General features: G+C 33.2%; 1 long non-coding RNA gene across 1 annotated transcript; it reads right to left on the minus strand.

Annotated features, from left to right (window-relative positions):
- Positions 1-9,072: 9,072 nt before the first annotated feature.
- On the minus strand, positions 9,073-17,821 carry LOC122503637. Its single transcript, XR_006301767.1, has 2 exons — positions 17,732-17,821; positions 9,073-9,234 (listed from the first exon to the last, which is right to left on the minus strand). It is a non-coding gene; the product is annotated as an uncharacterized LOC122503637 (long non-coding RNA).
- Between the last annotated feature and the right edge of the window lie 2,053 nt (positions 17,822-19,874).

Raw genomic sequence — 19,874 nt, forward strand, 5'->3', positions numbered from 1 at the left:
AAGAAATCCTTTTTTTTAAATCCAAAAACGGTTAATTAGAACCAAAGTTATAGCACTTTAAAAAAAAGACACAAATTTTAAAAATGCCATATTTTTGGTAATTTTCAAAATTTTGAAAAAATATTTGGTGAAGTTGTTTATCACTATAAAAGTAATAAATTTACAAAATTTCAGCCAAATCCCAACAAGTCATGAAAATTAGTGTGTTGAACTGACGTGGAATCCGCCACAAACCTTTTTATTCTGGAGGCATTCTAGTCAAAATTTCATCAGATTACGAGAAATTAAAGGAACATTTACTGTCATTTCTATTTTCAAGTTTTGTTTGCACTTTTGATTCACGTTACATTTTTGTCTCTGCACCAAGAGAAATATTTTATTTGAATCAACTATAATATATTTGTATCAAATAAATGTATATTTTTCTTACAGCTTACTAAAATTTTTATTTGAACCAAATAGGGGAGACTACACGGAGAGAAATCTGTTGCTCTTAGCGCATGAGCAGGCCGTACTAAAAGCGCATACACACCATCATGCTTAAGTTGCAAGAAATCCATGCTGATTTTTCATGGATTTGAGCAACTGTGGCACAAGTGGGCACAAGCTGTGCAAAGTTAGCAACGGCCTTTGCAAAATTAGGTCCATGCAAAAAGCGAATCAACATGTCTCTAGCATTATATATTTATTTATTTGTTTATACACTCGTCTTAAGCTTACAATCTTGGCTATACAAGTGTTTTTACATTTTTCGTAAATTTCTCTTACAAATTTTTCCCTGACAAACTTAATACTAAATTTTGCGCCTACAGAGCGACTTGAAAATTAGGAGTACTCGCATTTGCCTGGACCACCCGTCTAATGGGTTTTCTCGCCAGAGAAGAGGGAAACTGTAGAAAACCTCTCCTGAGTACAACCGGTTTATCGACAGTCGAGTTCTAATGGTGTGTACCGGACAATAATCGACGGTGCACATCATTATACCTCGACGTCAAACCTCCCGCTCAGATTGTCTCACGTGCCGGAAAAATACCAAGCCAAGTGGGCGCGAACCAAGGATACTTATACCCTTGGTCCTTAAACGACCGCCAACGCCAGGCATCTATCCGACTGAGCCAATCTGTCGGTTGTCTCTAGCATTATTCGTAACACATTTCTCTCCATGTAGGTGCAGTTGTTACAATTTTGATAAAATCAGTTACAGTAATTAGAGTTTAACTCCAATTTGTTTGGTCAAACAATTAAATTAAAGGTATATTATCTAGTTTTAAAAGGCTATAATAATTGATTTAGCTCTATATCTATTATTTAATTAACTAGAATCATTTGAGTGACAGCGTGTAAATTGTAACAACTGCACAAAGTGAATGTCGGTTGTTACAATACCAAGAATCATCTATAACATTTCTAAATTAAAGACAAATAATTTCATAATTTTTGACTCAACGTAATAGCGCGTGACAGTGTCTTAGAGATGGCAGCACTAATATTGTTTCGAATTTTTTAAAAAATATCCGTTATCATCATCACTTGTAACAACTGCACAACAGGTACATTTTTTACAATAAATTACTTTATTAAAAAAGTATACACGATACACTAAATGTGGACAACCAAGGCAGTTTGTTAAAGCTAAATCCTCATAGAATTGATGTTAAGGTCTATTAGTTATTTAAAAAATATCAACCAGAGAAATATTTACTTTTGGCCTCCAAAAACCAATGTGCCTATTTTTTTACTTGTAAAGCTTGCGTATAATCTTTAAACATATTGCAACAAGTTCGTACATAAAAACTAAACATTTTTCCCTTTAGAACCCCATCTCTATAATTCACTGTTTCTGATATATTCCATTTGTAACAACTGCACAGCGTAAAAACCGCACCTAGTCTCTCCTAAAATTTACTTGTAACAAATAAATTTCTATCTGGCTGTGAAACAAATATATTTTTCTCTGGTTGCGAATTAAAGACAATGAATAAAGTGAAATTTAGAAATTTGAAACGATCGCATTAAATTAATCTATAGAACTGTCATTATACATTTGCAAAGCCAGAGTCAGAAACGTAAGAAATAAATGAAACCATATCGGTTCAATAAAAGGATTTGTCATTCTATAAGAAAGAGGATTTTCTTGTGGATATACTAAAGTTTAGATACCCTTCAAGAGGATTTTAGAAAAATGTTCTACTTTTTAATAAATAAAATTCCAAATTTTTTGTATTTCTGCAATTCTTCAGATATCTAGAATATTTACAAAAAATTTTTAGAGCTCCATAAAAAATTATCTTATTTTCATCTAAAGAGTATAATTTTCCCTCTGCAATAAAGCATGTCAGTTTTTTATTCTTATATCCTAAATAATATCAATGTAGTCAATTTAAACACTCTTGAAAGTGAGTCTCCAACTTTACTTGTTTATTTGTCATATGTGAAGTACTTACGTGTTCATCAACAGAATATGTCAACTCTCCATCGTCGTAGAGAACGAACCACCGACGCTGCCATCTCTGCAACAAAAGAGAACAGAACTATTATCAAAAACAGTCATTTCAATTTTTGCTTAGGATCAGATAAAATAAATGTGGACAAAATATCTCATTTACATTTAAGAGGCAAACAATTGTGGGGATTAGCGGACATTTTCCCGAACGTCTCTTTTACCGAATGATTTATTTACCGAAGGCCATTTTACCGGATTCAATTTCTCGAATGTTTAAAGTTTTGAAAATTTTTGTGCCGAATGTCAGTTTTCTCGAAAGTTCAATATCCTAGCAACCATAAAATATTATTCGTGACAAATGTAAGGCTAGAAAAATTGTTAGTGTTCCTTGATCATTTTGTTTAAAAATTATCAGTTAAGTAGCATAATGGCCGAAATAATTGGCAATAAACTTTTATCAGAATTAAAATGTGTTCAAAATTAAAGAGAATATAAATATGTACAAATGAATGATCTCTAATGGAAATGAAACTTGAAAAATGACATTAGTTTGGCATTGAAATGGTTCAGAATTGAGCGACATCTGTAAACATTTTAATATCTTTCAATAAACCTCACCTTACCAATAAGTTCCATTAATATTTCATTAAAATTATTTTAAAAAAGTAAAAGAGAGTTGAAATTTAACTTAACTGAGAGTTAATTTGAACAGTGAAATGTCATCGTACGGCCAGATTGGACTAATATAATTCTAGGGAGAGTAAATTAACTCCATTTTTCAGTAGATTTTTAACTCGAAAAAATTTGCTCCCGATGCCACTTACTCCTTAAATTTTTTTACAGACCCACACTCACTCTGCCACGATACGGACACAACTTTTTTATTATTTCGTTACGTTTTCTGTTTATTATTAATATCAAAAGAGCACGGAGAAAATTTGTTCCTTACATTTTACCGAATTTTTCAATAAAGTTGGGATATAGTAGCATAATCGTAATTTTTAATAATTTTTATATTATTTTTTTGGTAACAATATTTAAAATCTAATGTGATATCTTTATTCCTTAAGAACTAGTACTGTAAAAGTTAAAAAAAAATTAAAACTGAACGTTTACTGTAAATTAAATAAATACCTCCTTGATGGGCACTAACGTTTCAGGAATAGTTCGGTAAAACTTTCTTGACTTGCTTAAAGTGTTAGTTTTCAGGAATAGTTCGGTAAAACTTCCTTGACTTGCCTAAAGTTTTAGTTTTCTGGATTGAAATACTTTATTTCAAGTGTCCCGCAGCCAAATGAAAGACTTTCACACTAATAGTTGATTTTTCCAACTTATTTAGACTTAATTAATAATCATTTTATTATTATTTAAATTAAAATTCAATTAATTAATTATTTTAAACACTTATTAATTGCCAAATATGTAATAAATGCTTTTAAATCATGTAAAAAGAAAATATAAAATGGCAATAACATACTTATTTTTTCAACATATAATTTATTCATTTTAATTAAATATGAATAATAGTAAGTAAGTAAGTAAGCAAGCAATCAAGAAAGCAAGTAAGTAAGCAATCAAGAAAGCAAGTAAGTAAGCAAGTAAACATAAGTAAGTAAGCAAAAAGGAAATAAATAAGTAAGCAATTAAACATATAAGTAAGTATGTAAGTAAGTAAATAAGTAGGTAAGCAAGTAAGCAAAAAGGAAATAACTTGCTTGCTTACTAGCTTACTTTCTTATTTGCATACTTACTTGCTTATTTCTTTCTTGCTTACTTGCTTACCTACTTATTTGCTTACTTCCTAATTTCCTTCTTGCTTACTTGCTTGTTTTCTTTCTGCTTACTTACTTCCTTATATGCTTACTTGCTTACTTTCTTATTTCCTTCTTGCTTACTTTGCTTACTTGCTTATTTCCTCCTTTCTTACTTTGCTTACTTGCTTATTTCCTTCTTGATTACTTACTTTCTTATTTGCTTACTTTCTTACTTGCTTATTTCCTTCTTGCTTACTTTATTCCTTATTTGCTTACTTGCTTATTTCCTTTTCGCTTTTTAATACCTCACAATTATTATTTAATATTTCAGAAAGATTAATTTTCTAATTATTAATTTAATAATTTCCAACTTGCACTTTTAATATGTATATTTTTAATTTTAAACACAAAAATTTGAGAATAATCTTTCTCACAAGCGGTGAAATAAAATTGAGATTAATATATAAGGACAGTTGAAACTTTCTGAAGCAATAATGTAAAGCGTGCGATGTATGTATTAGTGTATGCGTTTAGAATGTACTGTAGGCAGGTGTATCAATTAGTATTTGTTCGTAAACAATTGTAGGGGGTTTAGGTAGTGATTGAAGTAGGTAAATTGAGAGTTACGGCAGTATTAATATAGATCTACTGAAGTAACATTATTTTTTATTTTTGTTCTTCAAGTTTTACCGAACTTTCAGTAAATTGCAACTCGTCAGTTTTACCGAAGACTTTATCTTACGTTTTACCGAACTATTCAATAAATTGCAACTCGTCAGTTTTACCGAAGACTTTATCTTACGTTTTACCGAACTATTCAATAAATATGAATGTAGCGAGCACTTGGCTTACGTTTTACCGAACTGTAACTGAAGCGCTAATACATGTATCGTGAGCTTTATGATTTTTACATTATTTTTCAATGCAATTTCTTTTACAGTCTAGTTCTTGAAAAATTACTGTTTTGACACTTCATCCCAGTTTTACCGAACTAAATTCAGTAAAATTTCAGGAATACATTTTCTCCGTGAGGGTAAAAAAATGTTTACAGAAAAGAAATAAAAAAAGTTTAAAATTGATACTTTTAGAAAGAACCGTTTTAAGTCGAGACAAAATACGAAATCGTTTTATATAATTATACTCACTTCTACAATTCATATTATTAATTTTTGGACTCATCCAAGTCATATGATGATAGTCTCCAGGAGGGACGTCAAGCGCAGACAGACGACAATTTTCTGTAGATTCGTCTTTAAAAACAACTGGCAGCTGATGGGTCATACGTGCTCCGCCCATCAATATGCGCATACCTTAAGGATCCTTAGCGTTTCGAGCAATTGAATATTTATCTTCCGACACTGTGTATCTTGTCTTATATGTATAGTATAATAGAGAGCCGACTTATCCGAAACGTGCGCCGCTCGACGATCGGTTATTTTGATAACCCTGCTCGCGGTTCGCTGCGACGTTGACGAAATCGCTGATCAATGCTACTTAATGGATCTTTATATACGACTACCTAATGATAAGCATACCCACGATGAGAGCAAAGTTAACGACTCAATTTAATCAGAGAGTTCCTGTTGTAATTTCTCTTTCATTTCACTCTCAAGTTGGCGTCGAAACCGATTATTTTTTTTGTCGATACGCAGAAAGTTAATTTATTTTATCGCTTTGCATATAATATAGCAACATTTGAACAATATTTCTCTAAATATTAATTAAAAAATATTAAGAATTGCGCGAAATAATGAGATTTTCCTCAGGCGCCCCCAAGAAAATTGATTTGCGGTGTAAACTCTAACTCGCAATAGAATCATCTAAAACAAAAAAATCAAAGTGCATTTGTTAAAGGAGATGTTTTTTGAGGTAACGCTGGGATGAGGAATTTTTTTTTCGATTTTTTGTAGCACTTGAAAGCCAAAAAGTCGATTTTCGCTAGAAAAAAATCGATTAATTTGTTATTGTAAAATTGGTAATTTAAAAAAAAACTCCCAGCGTTACCTCAAAAAACATCTCCTTTGACAAATGCAGTTTGATTTTTAGGTTTTTTTAGGTGTAGAAAGGCATTCAATTTTAAATATATAGGTATTTATGGAAAATGTGATGCTCAGGAAGTCAATTTTTTATGAGTAAGTGAAATAAAGGAAAGTAATAATTAAAATTAAATAAAGTTTTAATACAAGTTTTACATTATACGTGATTTACAAAAAAATCACACAGCACCAAAAATTTCTTGAAACTTGACAGGAAGTCACTCAGTTTATATTAGCAGACGAAAATTTAATAATTGGGCGAATATTGCATGCAACATTGATACAATATTGCCTGAACATGTCAAGTTATTATTCACAGTAAAATTTTTGCTCAAGTTTGATATTCAATATTTCCTTATTATACGGACATTTAAATAACTTTACATTCTCCATGACTTTCACCACGCAATATTTATAAGCTGGGCGAGATCCTGTCTAGTTTAGAGAAATTCTCGGTGCTATGTGGAATTTTATTTGCACTTTGGTATTTGCACCCGATTATATGCACGTGGACAGTCGCAGTTGACGCCATTTATCACCAGTTACAAAGTCAAGCACATTACAACTGTCAATGAACAGAGCCATTTTCTTTTCTTTTTTCATCCTTTTCTCAAGTAACTTGGATTTTGATTGGTCAATTTTTGTTTTGTCACCAGCAAGCATTTGATTTACAAGGAATTAAAAGGCATTAGATAGATCACAAATTTATTCCACTTTAAGTGATTAAAAAGTATTCATTCTAATATTGTAAACTTTGGGCATTGAAAAGGATTCGTTTTATAGTAGAATTTGACTAAATAGAAGTATTAAATTTAGCGGACTAAAAAGGAATTCAGAAGTATTTAAAATTTTCGTCTTTTTATTGATGATGAAATAATTTTTAATACCTTTTTATTCAAGCCTTCTTACGGGGTCTGTCTGCTAGGCTCGTGACATTTATAGGTTATGGTTACTATTATTTTCTAGTCACATGGTGTTTAGTCTGTTTAGTGCATTTGTTGTTTAATGTCATAATAGTTGTTATTAATTATTGAAGTGAAATGATGAAGGTGAGTAAATAGAACTCATACATATATTACACATATTGAATATACATTGACAACACGTGCAACCTAACCTATACATACACTCTCGCTATGACTAATACTACAACGCAACTGTATACATTACGCATATCAACGAACTTCGCTAAAAGCATACCTCTCAATTTCTTTATATATGAACTATCGAAATTTTACACCACTTGTGGAAAGCGATTTACCTCAAATATCTTTATAACCAAAATCTCCTGAGATATGAATACCTACATAAATAGTATAACTTCATATGGGTCAATTGTCAAGAGGTGTCCAAGTAATATACATAAATGGAATCAAATGAAATACAAAAAACAAATACAAAAAACAATACTGTCAAAAACTTTTGACAGCTCGCGCGAAGCACGAAGGTTATACACGGAAAAAAATTTTTACTGTGGGGAACAGCTAATATAGAGAAAATGAATTTCGCTGGTGATCCATATTGGAAATATTTGACAGTTTACCATTCTCATAGAAATTTTTCTAAAATCACAAATGTCAAATTTACATTTCTTACCTCTGAATACGTATTAATTTACTAATTTTACATTTTATTAGTTATAATATAAAAAATATAATTAATAGAATTTGAATATACGCTTTGAACATTAATTTAAAAATGTTTTCATTCAAGTGTTATTTTGAGGTTATGTTGTTTTCAAAAGGTAACGCAAGAAATATCATTTTCGCTAGATCGGCGAAAATGGATTATCAATGGAGCCAAATCAGTGAAACTTATATAGCTATTATAGTAATTTTTATCTATACTTTAGTAGAACTTTTTTTAGCGTGTACAAGGCAACTTCGGTTCAACTCGGAAGTGATCGGGAAAGTCCGCCATACTTTTCGTATAAAGTTAACGAATATTCCAAAGAAAAAAATACAACTCTTAGTCATTTCTATAAAAGAAGATGAAAATAACTGTAGTAATTTTTGGCATTCTGTATATTTTCATATTCAAATACTCAATTTTTGAAATAAATATACTAATTTTTATTCTTTAAATATTGTACAATAATAAATTCATAATATGAGCGGATGGGAAGGAGAACTCGCCGAGCGTGCGGTTGTAAAGGATAATATCAGTCAGGTAGCAGTGAGCGCCTCTGGGCCACACACTGCTACCTGACTGATATTATCCCTTTCGGTCGAGCGCTCGGCGAGTCCTCCTTCCCATCCGCTCATATATTTTCTTAAATAATGAAATAATCATTCAAAAACTGACACATTTTCCCTAAATTGATAAATTTTATTTTAATAAATGTTCATATGAAGATATCAAATAATACTATACCCCAGTAGCACGTCCCGTGTAGAAATCACCATGCTATGCCTAAAATGATTATTGGCCCTAGCTTGGACCTAACTTGGCAACCCCTTTTTATATATCCTAGGCTGGTCCTAACTTGGTACTAACTAGGAGATCCAGTTATGACTCAGAAAAATTTTAGGAAAATAAAGTGTCAAAATTGATACATGAAAAACATGTAAAAATTGATAAATATTCTCAATTAATACCCGTGTGGAAAAATTTCAGGGCGCTGATCAAGCGCTTAATAGACTGTCTAACGTCTTTCTAGACCCAGGGCAGACGGTCTTGTCGAGCGGCTGTTCAGAATTGAAACGAAACTTCCATGCTATCGTCTAGAATAGACCAGCGTTTCTGGTCTGATCAGCAGTGCTAGTAAATTCTAATCTACGTCTATTCAAAATTTCTCATCATATGTTATGACAACTATTCTTAGAATGATAAAACTTAATTATATTTGAAATAATTTTAATGACTTTTCTTTACATAAAAAGTATAAAAAAATATTTTAACTTTCTGTATTTTTCACTTCAACTTTCTTTAAGCGTAAGACTTTGTGTCCCTCCCAATCTTTGGCATTGGAGATAGTAGTCTTTTTGTAAAATAAAATTTACTGCAAATACCCAGTGAGAAATTTCTTACCGGTCCAATATCAGTCCAATATTGGGAGCCAAGAGACCAATCATCGGTCCAATAAAGGCTCCCAATATTGGACCAATATGGGCTGATGCTTGGGATGTAACGGGTTCGCCAAGAATCGGTTGTTAATATTGGTCCAATATTGTCCGAATATTGGCAACCAAGAGAAAAAAATTTTTTTAAATAAATTTTTTTAATTAAATAATAATAATAAAAAATTAATGTTTATTATTTATAAATTATAATTATTTAAAAATGCAGCAACTATTAGGAAATAATCGAAATAGCATTCTGCAAAAAAATTCTATCATTGAAAAATCAATTATAGACGAGAGATATCCGCGTCATTAAACAGATTCGCTGATATACTCTGGTCTCGCGACGAATCTCTAGATACTTATATACACTGGAGTCGCCGTGTCAGTTGCGAGTGTGGGGATTTTGGTTTAAATATTTCAATAATATAGTTCCCCAAACTATATCAATTACTATATGCACCAATGATATAAATAACTCAACATTACATAAATCAACAAATTATTTATTTAGAACAACTGATCAAATATTATATACATCTCTATATATATTCAGATGTCTATTGCGTACCAGTCAACGCAGAACTAACTAACTACTCCGAAAATCCGTACGCACGCCTAGCTACATAGCAACGGTTGCTAAGGCTCGCGTCAGCCCATGCTTTACAAAATCTGAGGGGAAAGAAAAGTATTCCCCACATACTCCTCCCCAAATGACAATGATATATAAAAAAAAGGATAATATAAATTATAGAGAAAAAAATAACAATTGTAAATAGTTATAAAAATGTTAATAATACTGAAAGTTACGAAAATAAGGAAAAAAAAAATTTTTAATAAGTCTTTCAATAGTTACGCAGTTATCACATTTTAGCATGGCTGAAAATAATATTAAAATTACATTTATGATTAATCTATTTAATTTATGGAAAAATAATTCTCTTGTATATATAAAAAAAAATTATAATACTAAAAATATAATACTGTTCGGTTTTCTCTTATCAAAATCACGCACATACAGATCATACATTAAATTTTACTTTCTTTTTTCTGGAATATGTTTTTAAAGTTGCTGGTTTGTTAAATTCAAAATTCGAAGGATCGCTAATTACAGTCGGTGCTACATCGATGTACGAAGAAGATGCCTGGTTCTCCGTCGAGGTGCTCGAGTCCTTTTTAACAAGATTATTTACAGGATCATTATTTACATTTTTCTCCACATCTCTAACAAAATATGCAGGCTTGAGCAACTTGACGGAAACATTGCGTGACGAACCATTAACGTCAATTCTAAATACACGATCGGAAACTCGCTCAATGACTCGATGCGGACCAGAATAAGGAGGCTCCAAAGACTTTTTAATATGACCGGCTCGTAAAAATACATGAGAGCATGTATGTAGATCCTTAAATACGAATGCTCTTTTTTTATAACGATGCTCCACTGGTATGGGTTTAACCCTTGTCATTAATTCACGGAATTCCTCAAGAAAAACCTGAGGATCTGGAAAAAAATCGTCATTTACGACAAATTCGCCAGGTATGCGAATTGTAGTACCATATAAAAATTCGGCCGGAGAAGAACCGCAATCCAGAACGTTTGATCTTAGTCCGAGAAGGACTGTAGGGAGAACACGAGTCCATTCACGAGTGGAATGACACATGAGAGCGGCTTTTAAGGTTCTATGCCAGCGCTCTATCATACCATTCGAGGCAGGATGATAGGGGGTAGTGCGAACACGCTTACAGCCTATGAATTTCAAGAGACCCTGGAACAGTGATGATTCGAACTGACTCCCTTGGTCAGTGGTTATGGTTTCGGCAGATCCAAAATAGGACACCCAATTATCCATAAAAGCACGAATGACTGTAGCAGTCTCAATATTTGACATAGGTATTGCCTCGGGCCATCGCGAAAACCGGTCGGTTATTGTCAAGCAATACTTGAAACCGGAATCGACAGGAAGAGGACCGACGATGTCCATGTGAATGTGGAGAAAACGAGATTCGGGAGCGACAACATGTGATGGAATGAGACCAACATGCCTGGATATTTTCGAACGCTGACAATTAAGACAATTTTTACATAAGCGAGAAACATCTTTATGCATGTTAGGCCATACGTATCGTTTACGGATAATACGATCTGTGACCTTTGCGCCTGGATGTGCTGGAGAATGAAGCAATTGAAAAACGCGATCACGCAGAGAAGCGGGAACAAACGGACGCAAAACTTCACCAGAAAGGTCACAAAAAATAAAATCATTTTCCTTACCAAACATGATTTTTTTTAAATTTAATGATGTATTTTTGTTTTCTAGAAAATTCTTCAACTCTGGACAAGCGTTCTGAGCCTCGGCAAACTCAGCCAAGGTGATCTCTGAAGGAAAAATGACAGCATCAACCCTGGACAACGCATCGGCAACGACATTCTCGGGACCAGAGATGTACTCAATTTTGGTGGTGAACTGCGACAAAAACGATAACTGATTCAACTGTCGAGGCGAGGCTTTATCAAGTCGTTGTTTAAATGCATAAACAAGAGGTTTATGATCTGTAACGATCTTGAAATCTCGTGCCCCGAGAAAATACTTAAAGTATTTTACTGCTTCAAACATCGCAGTTAATTCGCGGTCATAGGCACTATAAAATGCAATAGGTTTCCACTCATTTTCAATCCTCTGTTCAAGAGCCGCTCCAATGCCGGTGTTAGAAGCATCGGTTATTAGGCGGGTCTCAGCATTTACAGAAGGATGAGAAAGTAATGTGGCATTAGCAAGCTCGTGTTTAACCTGCTCAAAAGCTGCCTTAGACAAAGGATCCCAAGGAATGACGTGTTTGTCATTTTTACGTGAGTCTCGAAGGAAATTATTAAGTGGAGCCTAAATTTGAGCGGCATTTTTAACATTTCGTCGATAAAAGTTAGCAAGTCCCAGGAATCGACGCAATTCGACGATCGTCTTGTGAAGCGGAAAATCGACAACCGACTTAATTTTTTCAGAAGTCGGTCGAATACCTCTACCATCCACTAAATATCCTAAAAATTCGAGTTCGGGTTTTCCGAAGAGACACTTGTCCAAATTGAGATGAAGATGAAATTTTTTTAAACGTGTAAAAACTTCATGAAGATGAGACTCATGTTCAGCAACAGAGGAAGAAGCAATGAGTATATCATCAACATAAGCATAAACATAATCAAGATGACCGAGCGCCCGAGAAATATATCGTTGGAAAGTTTAGCCTGCATTACGGAGACCATAAGTCATGACCAAGAATTCAAATAATCCAAAAGGAGTTATCACGGCCGTCTTCTGAATATCCTCAGGAGCTACGGGGATCTGGTTATAAGCCTGTTGGAGATCTAACTTGGTAAAGATGACTTTACCGTATAAACTCGATGAAAAATCATATAAATGTGGGACTGGAAAGCGATCGGGTTCCGTAACGCTATTCAAACCACGATAATCCCCACAGACCCTAACTCCTCCATCCTTTTTCTCAACAACGTGAATTGGGGATGCCCAAGAAGCACTAGAATAACGACACTTTCCCTGAGCGATCATTGAGTGAAAGTAGGCCTTAACGCGGGTCAATTTTTCAGGAACTGGGAAGGTCATGTATACCTTGCGATGGTCTGGTAATTTCTGGAAACTTTAATAGTATATTTGCGAATGGTAAAGATGTGTCAACTGAACTAATACCGTGAAATTTAACCTTTTTAATCGAACAACCGGCAGAAATATGTGTTAAAGGATCTAAAAGTTTACGCTGACGTAAATCGATGAGTAAACCAAAATGAGCAAGCAAGTCGGCTCCAATAATCGGATACGGTGTTGCTGCTAAACAAAAGTCCCACGAAATGTCGCGTCTAAGACCAAGATTTAAATGTTCTGTTCCAAATGTAGGAATTCGTGTGTTGTTTGCTGCGTAAAGGATAAGTTCAGAAGGTTCACGATTTTTCGAATATGATGATGGTAATAATAACACATCTGATCCTGAATCAATCAAGAATACTAAACCAGATTCACGGTCTCTAATATGGAGACGCTTTGATTGCATGTCCGATCCGATGGTCTCAACTCGAAACGGCTACACATTTTGATGCTAACTTTGCAAACTTTTTATGATACCAACATAGATCCGACCTGCTCTTGTCTTTAGGGCTACCTCGAGATTGACTACGGAATTTGTGGGATCGAGATCGCGATTCCGAGCGTTCGCGAGAACGACGATAATTATTTCGTGGTTCTTCCATCTTTAATTTAAGTAACTAAAGTTGAGAAGTGATTGCATTTAATTTTGCTTCAATATTACTATCAATTAAATTTGAATGGGAAATACTAGCAACGCAATTGTTTGAAGAGGTAGTCACATCGGAAATTTTGTCCGCTGTACTAGAAAGATCATCCAAAGTGTCAAAACTCAAAGAAGTTAATATGGCTTGGTGCTGGGAAGGTAACTGGTCCAGAAAAATAGCCTTAAGAATATCATCGGAACATTTACCGTTACTCAAATGACGGATGCGCGCCAAGATATGTGACGGCTTTCCTGAATTTAAAACTTCTCCCTTGAGTAATTTGCGAAGCTGAGCCTCTGTTGAGGCTGAAAACGTTGAAATGAGCCTAGTTTTAATTCTATCATAAATATCAGCTGGGGTTATCGGCAAAGACAACAAATCAGCAATGCATAATACTATGTCGGAATCCAATTCGGCAATGATAAAATCGGCACGAGATTTGTGAGCACGAATGTTGTTATTTCGAAAGACTGCTTCAACAATGTTGAACCATATAGTCGAATTACTTTGGTAAAAACCTGGGATCTTTATTCGATGTCTGCATGCGTCGACGTGAGTATCGTCGTTCGGGGGAATTTGATTTTGATTGTTCAATGGATCAACGTTCTGGACAACAGCTCGCGCGGCCTCAAGTTGTTCCGTCAAGACACGAACCTTCTCCTCAAGTTCCTCCATGGTTACCGAAAAAGAAAGAAAGGTCAAAACCAGTAGTGAGCTCAAAAATAGAAAAAAAAATTCTTTTTTTTTTTTTTTAATAAAATTATTAAGGCTCTAAAATTTTAAACTTAATTATACTGGCTCACATCTCATCATCAACAAGATAATAACGTTAACAATAATATTCGAAATAAGTGAGAATTCAAAATTGATTATAAATATACTTCAATGTAACACCAACGAATGTTATGTTAAAAAAAATAAAATCAAAAACAAATAAATAACATGTTTTAAGACTATTCAATAAAGACAAAATATACAATAAAACATAAAAAAAATTATAGTCCTGTCACAATTTGTAGCTTCAATCAAAATAAGATAAACTTTTAAATAGAAAACAAAAAAAATTTTGTATTGACTCAAGAGCGCTGAAAATAAAGTTATAATTCTTTAAATCACACTCAATACCCACACAAATATGCGCAGAAGGTTTTACAAAACGTTGAAATAATTATAGATAACGCTTAATTTCAAATACCATGAAAATGACCAAACAAATTTCTTTGAATAAACAAGTTACAATATAGCAATGGACTTAAATTAAAAATTCGAGTAATAAAATACCTAAAATGAATTTGACATTGCGAAGAAACATTTAAAAAAAAATGATAAGTAAAATCAATGTTTAAATCAATTGTTAATACAATTAAAAAAAAATAAAATTTGATTTACTTTTAAGGTTATGAAAACAAAAAAATTTTTTTCTTTGAAGAAGAAATAATTTTAATTTATAAATACAACTTCTTTTTTCAAAATGATTATATAAAAAAACTTCTTGATGATAAATTTAAATAATGATAAAACAAGCTACAAATTTATAAGAGTATACACTTTTCTAAACAGCTGATGACAACATCATAAACGGATACTTAACTTGTCTGAAGTCAAAGTACTTCGATTAAATGATGTGATTGGTGGTGAAAATCTGGCATCAGTGGAAAGTGTTGACAGGAGGGAGACTCTCCATACTTTGAAAACAGGAAGAGAGTGTCCTAGTAGTCATGCGTGCTGGTTTAATAAAAATGGCTTCCGTACCCAATTTTGGCGGCAATCTCCCGGCGTCCAATGTCGAAATGGAAAAATAATCCTTGGCCAACGTGGAAAAACATATGCCGGAGAAATCCACAAAATCCAAAAATGAAAAATATGCGATGAATTCCAAAAATCTCATTTGAAGAAGATATTGACAAACTCGTTCACCGAGAAAATCCTTGGCGGTAATAAGACATGAACGTCGCCTCCGCACGTGGAAAAAATGTCGCTTCTCTCAATACAGGAATCCCATGCTTTGAAGGTAATTTTCGGAATTGTGATGTTCCAAGCCAAAAAATGTTGGTTAGAGCTCATTTAAAAAATCACAGACATTTTGTGATAATATAATGTGGTGCATTGATAAAAATGATTGTTGAGTCACTAACTGATTCGAAGAACTTGTTCTCGTTAGTCAGGGGTCACCAATGTGGGGATTTTGGTTTAAATATTTCAATAATATAGTTCCCCAAACTATATCAATTACTATATGCACCAATGATATAAATAACTCAACATTACATAAATCAACAAATTATTTATTTAGAACAACTGATCAAACATTATATACATCTCTATATAAGGGAAGTGTTCCGGTTGTGGCCACCCTTTTGTTTTTGCCTCATAACATTTGTCCATGTGCATATTATACAAATATATGTGTACGAATTTAAAGCTAGAGGTCTAAGGTGACTGTCAGTGAAGGAATTAAATTGATTCCTTTAAATAAAAAAGTTTTATTAGAAATTTAGTGAAATGGGAATTTTTTGACAAAAAAAATTTTGTACCCGGTTGTGGGCACCCTTGAAAAATCCGCTAAAAATGGAAAAATATTAAAGGAAACCAACACAAATAAAGAAGAAATGAAAGTTTCTTTATTTTAAGAGAATTTGCCGGGATAAAGAACAAAAATGATGACACGTTTTCACACTATGCTCATCGCTAACAAAAGCATAATGCTTGCATGTGAAGTAGCTAGTACGCATACCATAACGCACTTCTAATGCACTGAACGACTATATTCATCGCATTTAATGGAGTTTGCGGCTGTCACTTTCCTTGGCAGAAAGTTTAGATAGATGAGACAGTAGTCCTCATCATTGTCAGATGGTAGATCCTCCTTAACATAAAGGTGCCCACAACCGGGAATGACAGTCATTTTTTAAAAAGACCAACACATTTTGTGATGCAGGATTTTGGTTAAACACGAAGGTAAATCACAAAATATAATAACAACACTGCAAAAAAAAAATTAAACCCTTTTTTTCTGAACGAATCTACACCCATATGTTGCTCTTCGAAAACGATACAAAATTACTTTTTTATTTATTTAATGCAAATTTTCTTTATTATGCTCACGTCTATTACACAAATGCATATATTTGTTTCGTTATCAATACGAAAAGTCCGTATTGTCAACGAACACGACTTGCAATACTTAGATCAGTAAAGTCTGCTTGCCGTCGAAGTTTACGTAGGGGTGCCCACAACCGGCGCACTTCCCCTATATTCAGATGTCTATTGCGTACTAGTCAACGCAGAACTAACTAACTACTCCGAAAATCCGTACGCACGTCTAGCTACATAGCAACAGTTGCTAAGGCTCGCGTCAGCCCATGCTTTACAAAATCTGAGGGGAAAGGAAAGTATTCCCCACACGAGAACGGTTACAGCGTCCCTCTTTCGGCAGAGATAAGAATTGTCACGTAAACTGCGGGTATAATAAGGCCGTCGGTAAAGCGATTTAGCAGTTTACGTGACAATTCTTATCTCTGCCGAAAGAGGGACGCTGTAACCGTTCTCGCAACTGACACGGCGACTCCAGTGTATATAAGTATCGAGAGATTCGTCGCGAGACCAGAGTATATCTGCGAATCTGTTTAATGACGCGGATATCTCTCGTCTATAATTGATTTTTCAATGATAGAATTTTTTTGCAGAATGCTATTTCCTAATAGCTGCTGCATTTTTAAATAATTATAATTTATAAATAATAAATTATTTATTATTTACATGAATTATTAAAAATAAATAATTAAACAAATGAATATATTAAACAAAAATTATAAACATTAATTTTTTATTATTATTATTATTTAATTAAAAAAATTTATTTAAAAAAATTTTTTCTCTTGGTTGACAATATTCGGCCAATATTGGACCAATATTAACAACCGATGCTCGACGAACCCGTTACATCCCAAGCATCAGCCCATATTGGTCCAATATTAGGAGTCAGTCGGCGCCCAGCACGGCAACCAATATTGGACCGATTAAAGTCTATTGGCAATTTCTCACTGGATAAAAACAGCCGGATGAAACTAGCAATCGTACTCAGCACCAATCTTTAGGCGTCAATCACTAATTAATAAAATTAAGAAATAAAAACTTACTAAATTTGCTATTTAGTGGATATTGATTCTCAAATAACAATACTCGATGGTTTTTTAAATCATTAAGTATTACTAAATTTGAAGGAGAGGCATATTGGTAGATGACGCCTAAACATTGATGCTGAGTACGACTGCTAGCTTCAGCCGACTAATCAAAACACATAGAAACAAATCAAAATCTATTTTTTTCAGTGCACATTTAAAATTAAAATATACATAAAACAACAACAACATAGCACATTATTATTCACATAAAACAGAAACCACAACGAATACTAAAATTCACAAAGAAAATGTACCATACACTGACTGATCTAACGACGCCAAACGACGCGACGCCATTAGGCGCCATGTTACTTAACAGCTGGGCATTCATCGACGCATGCGCATATAACATCCTAGACCAAATCTAGACGGTCTTAATAACACCGTACTAGACGGACATTATTTGACTTAGATTTTTTCTAATAAGCCCATCTGTTAAGTCACTGATTCGGGACTTGATGGACCGTCTAGAATTAGACGGACTTGATGATTGCTAATCGGGAAATCATTGGACTCTAGACAACCACAATATTTTTCCACACGGGTATTTATAAAATTAATTGATAATCATATTTGTTTAAACAATTTATTGTTTGACATAAATCAGAAAATTATACAAATATTATAAAATAAAGTTAATTTATTAATTCAGCAATTGTTTAAACAAATAATTGTTATTTACTAACTTTTCACACAATCAACCTAGAAACTAGCAGTTTTTTCTAATTTTGCAATAAGTAAATACTCAGATTAGTTAATTGCAAAATTTTAAAAGACTACAAGAGCCTAGACGGCCGGGTACGAATCTTTTGAATCTTGCTACCAACAAAAACGAGATTTTAAAAAATTATTTTGATTTTTTGAGACAGTCGGACCTGCAAAAAGCACGGCACTCTAATAGTTTACAGATTTTTCCGTGTTTAACAGTGGCTCCGGCCGATCAGTCATATTTCTCTATTAAGTTGCCAAGGTACGTTCCAAGGCTGATAGCACAGCTCAGACTGTTAGGCTCTTTCCGTGGCTGCATTCGCTCTGGGAAATATTTTTTTAATTATAATCCACTTAAGCCGTGTGAAGTATGCAATATGGGGGAATGTGAGTCTCTATTTCATTTGTTAATTGCATGTCCGATGTATACAGGGATTCGGTCTTCCGTTGTTCACCTTCCAGCAGAAGTTGTTTGTGACCCTCAATACTGGATTTATATGTTGAATTCTAACTCACCCGAGGATTTGTGTAAATTGGCAAATTTTGTCGTTGCTGTCCTGCGTCTGAGGACATTTATTTTAGAAACTTAGGAAATTTGTAATTGGTCCTCAGTTGTGTGTTTCTTTTGATTTTTGTTTTGTGTGACTTATGATTTGCTTTGATTTTTTATTTTATATTGGCTTCGACTGAGATAAATTTGTAATTTATGTGTAATATTTGTACTGGTAACATCCAAAAAACAAATAAATTTGAATTGAATTTCATACTTTTTAAATTAGTTTATTGCAAAATTAGGAAAAACTGCAAGTTTCTAGATACTTTGTATCAAGAGTTAATAAATAACAACATTTATGTGTTTAAACAAATAACTGAATTGTTAAAATTATAAATTATTTTCATATTTTACTACTCAAGTGTAATAATCGCGAAATTAGAAAAAAAACTGCAAATTTCTAAGTAATTTGTCACAAAAGTGATTAAAACAATAACATTTATTCATTTATTTAAACAGATACACACTGCAATATAATTATCATTAGTAAAATATATTTTTAATTTCGTTCGCTGATTTTAAGTTTCGTTTAAGTTGGTGCTAAACACTAGAAGATATTGCAATTTGAATGTGGACTGACCCACACTATTTTGCATAATTTTTCCACCCCTCCCTCCCACGTCACAAATTTTAAATGCCTTAGCGCTATTTTTTCTACAGAACGTCACAAAAAATGAATTCCACCCCCCCCCCTCTGTTATATCCTGTATATTTTTCACTTTTCTTTTTCAAATTATATTTTTCAAATAACTTAAAATGGGCCCTATAAGAGTTACACTAAACAGAAAAGACAAACATTTCAAAATTATCTATTCCCAAGAAAATTCGTTCAAACAA

The sequence above is a fragment of the Leptopilina heterotoma genome, unplaced genomic scaffold (genome assembly GCF_015476425.1).
Source record: "Leptopilina heterotoma isolate Lh14 unplaced genomic scaffold, ASM1547642v1 Lhet_267, whole genome shotgun sequence".
Lineage (NCBI taxonomy): Eukaryota > Metazoa > Arthropoda > Insecta > Hymenoptera > Figitidae > Leptopilina > Leptopilina heterotoma.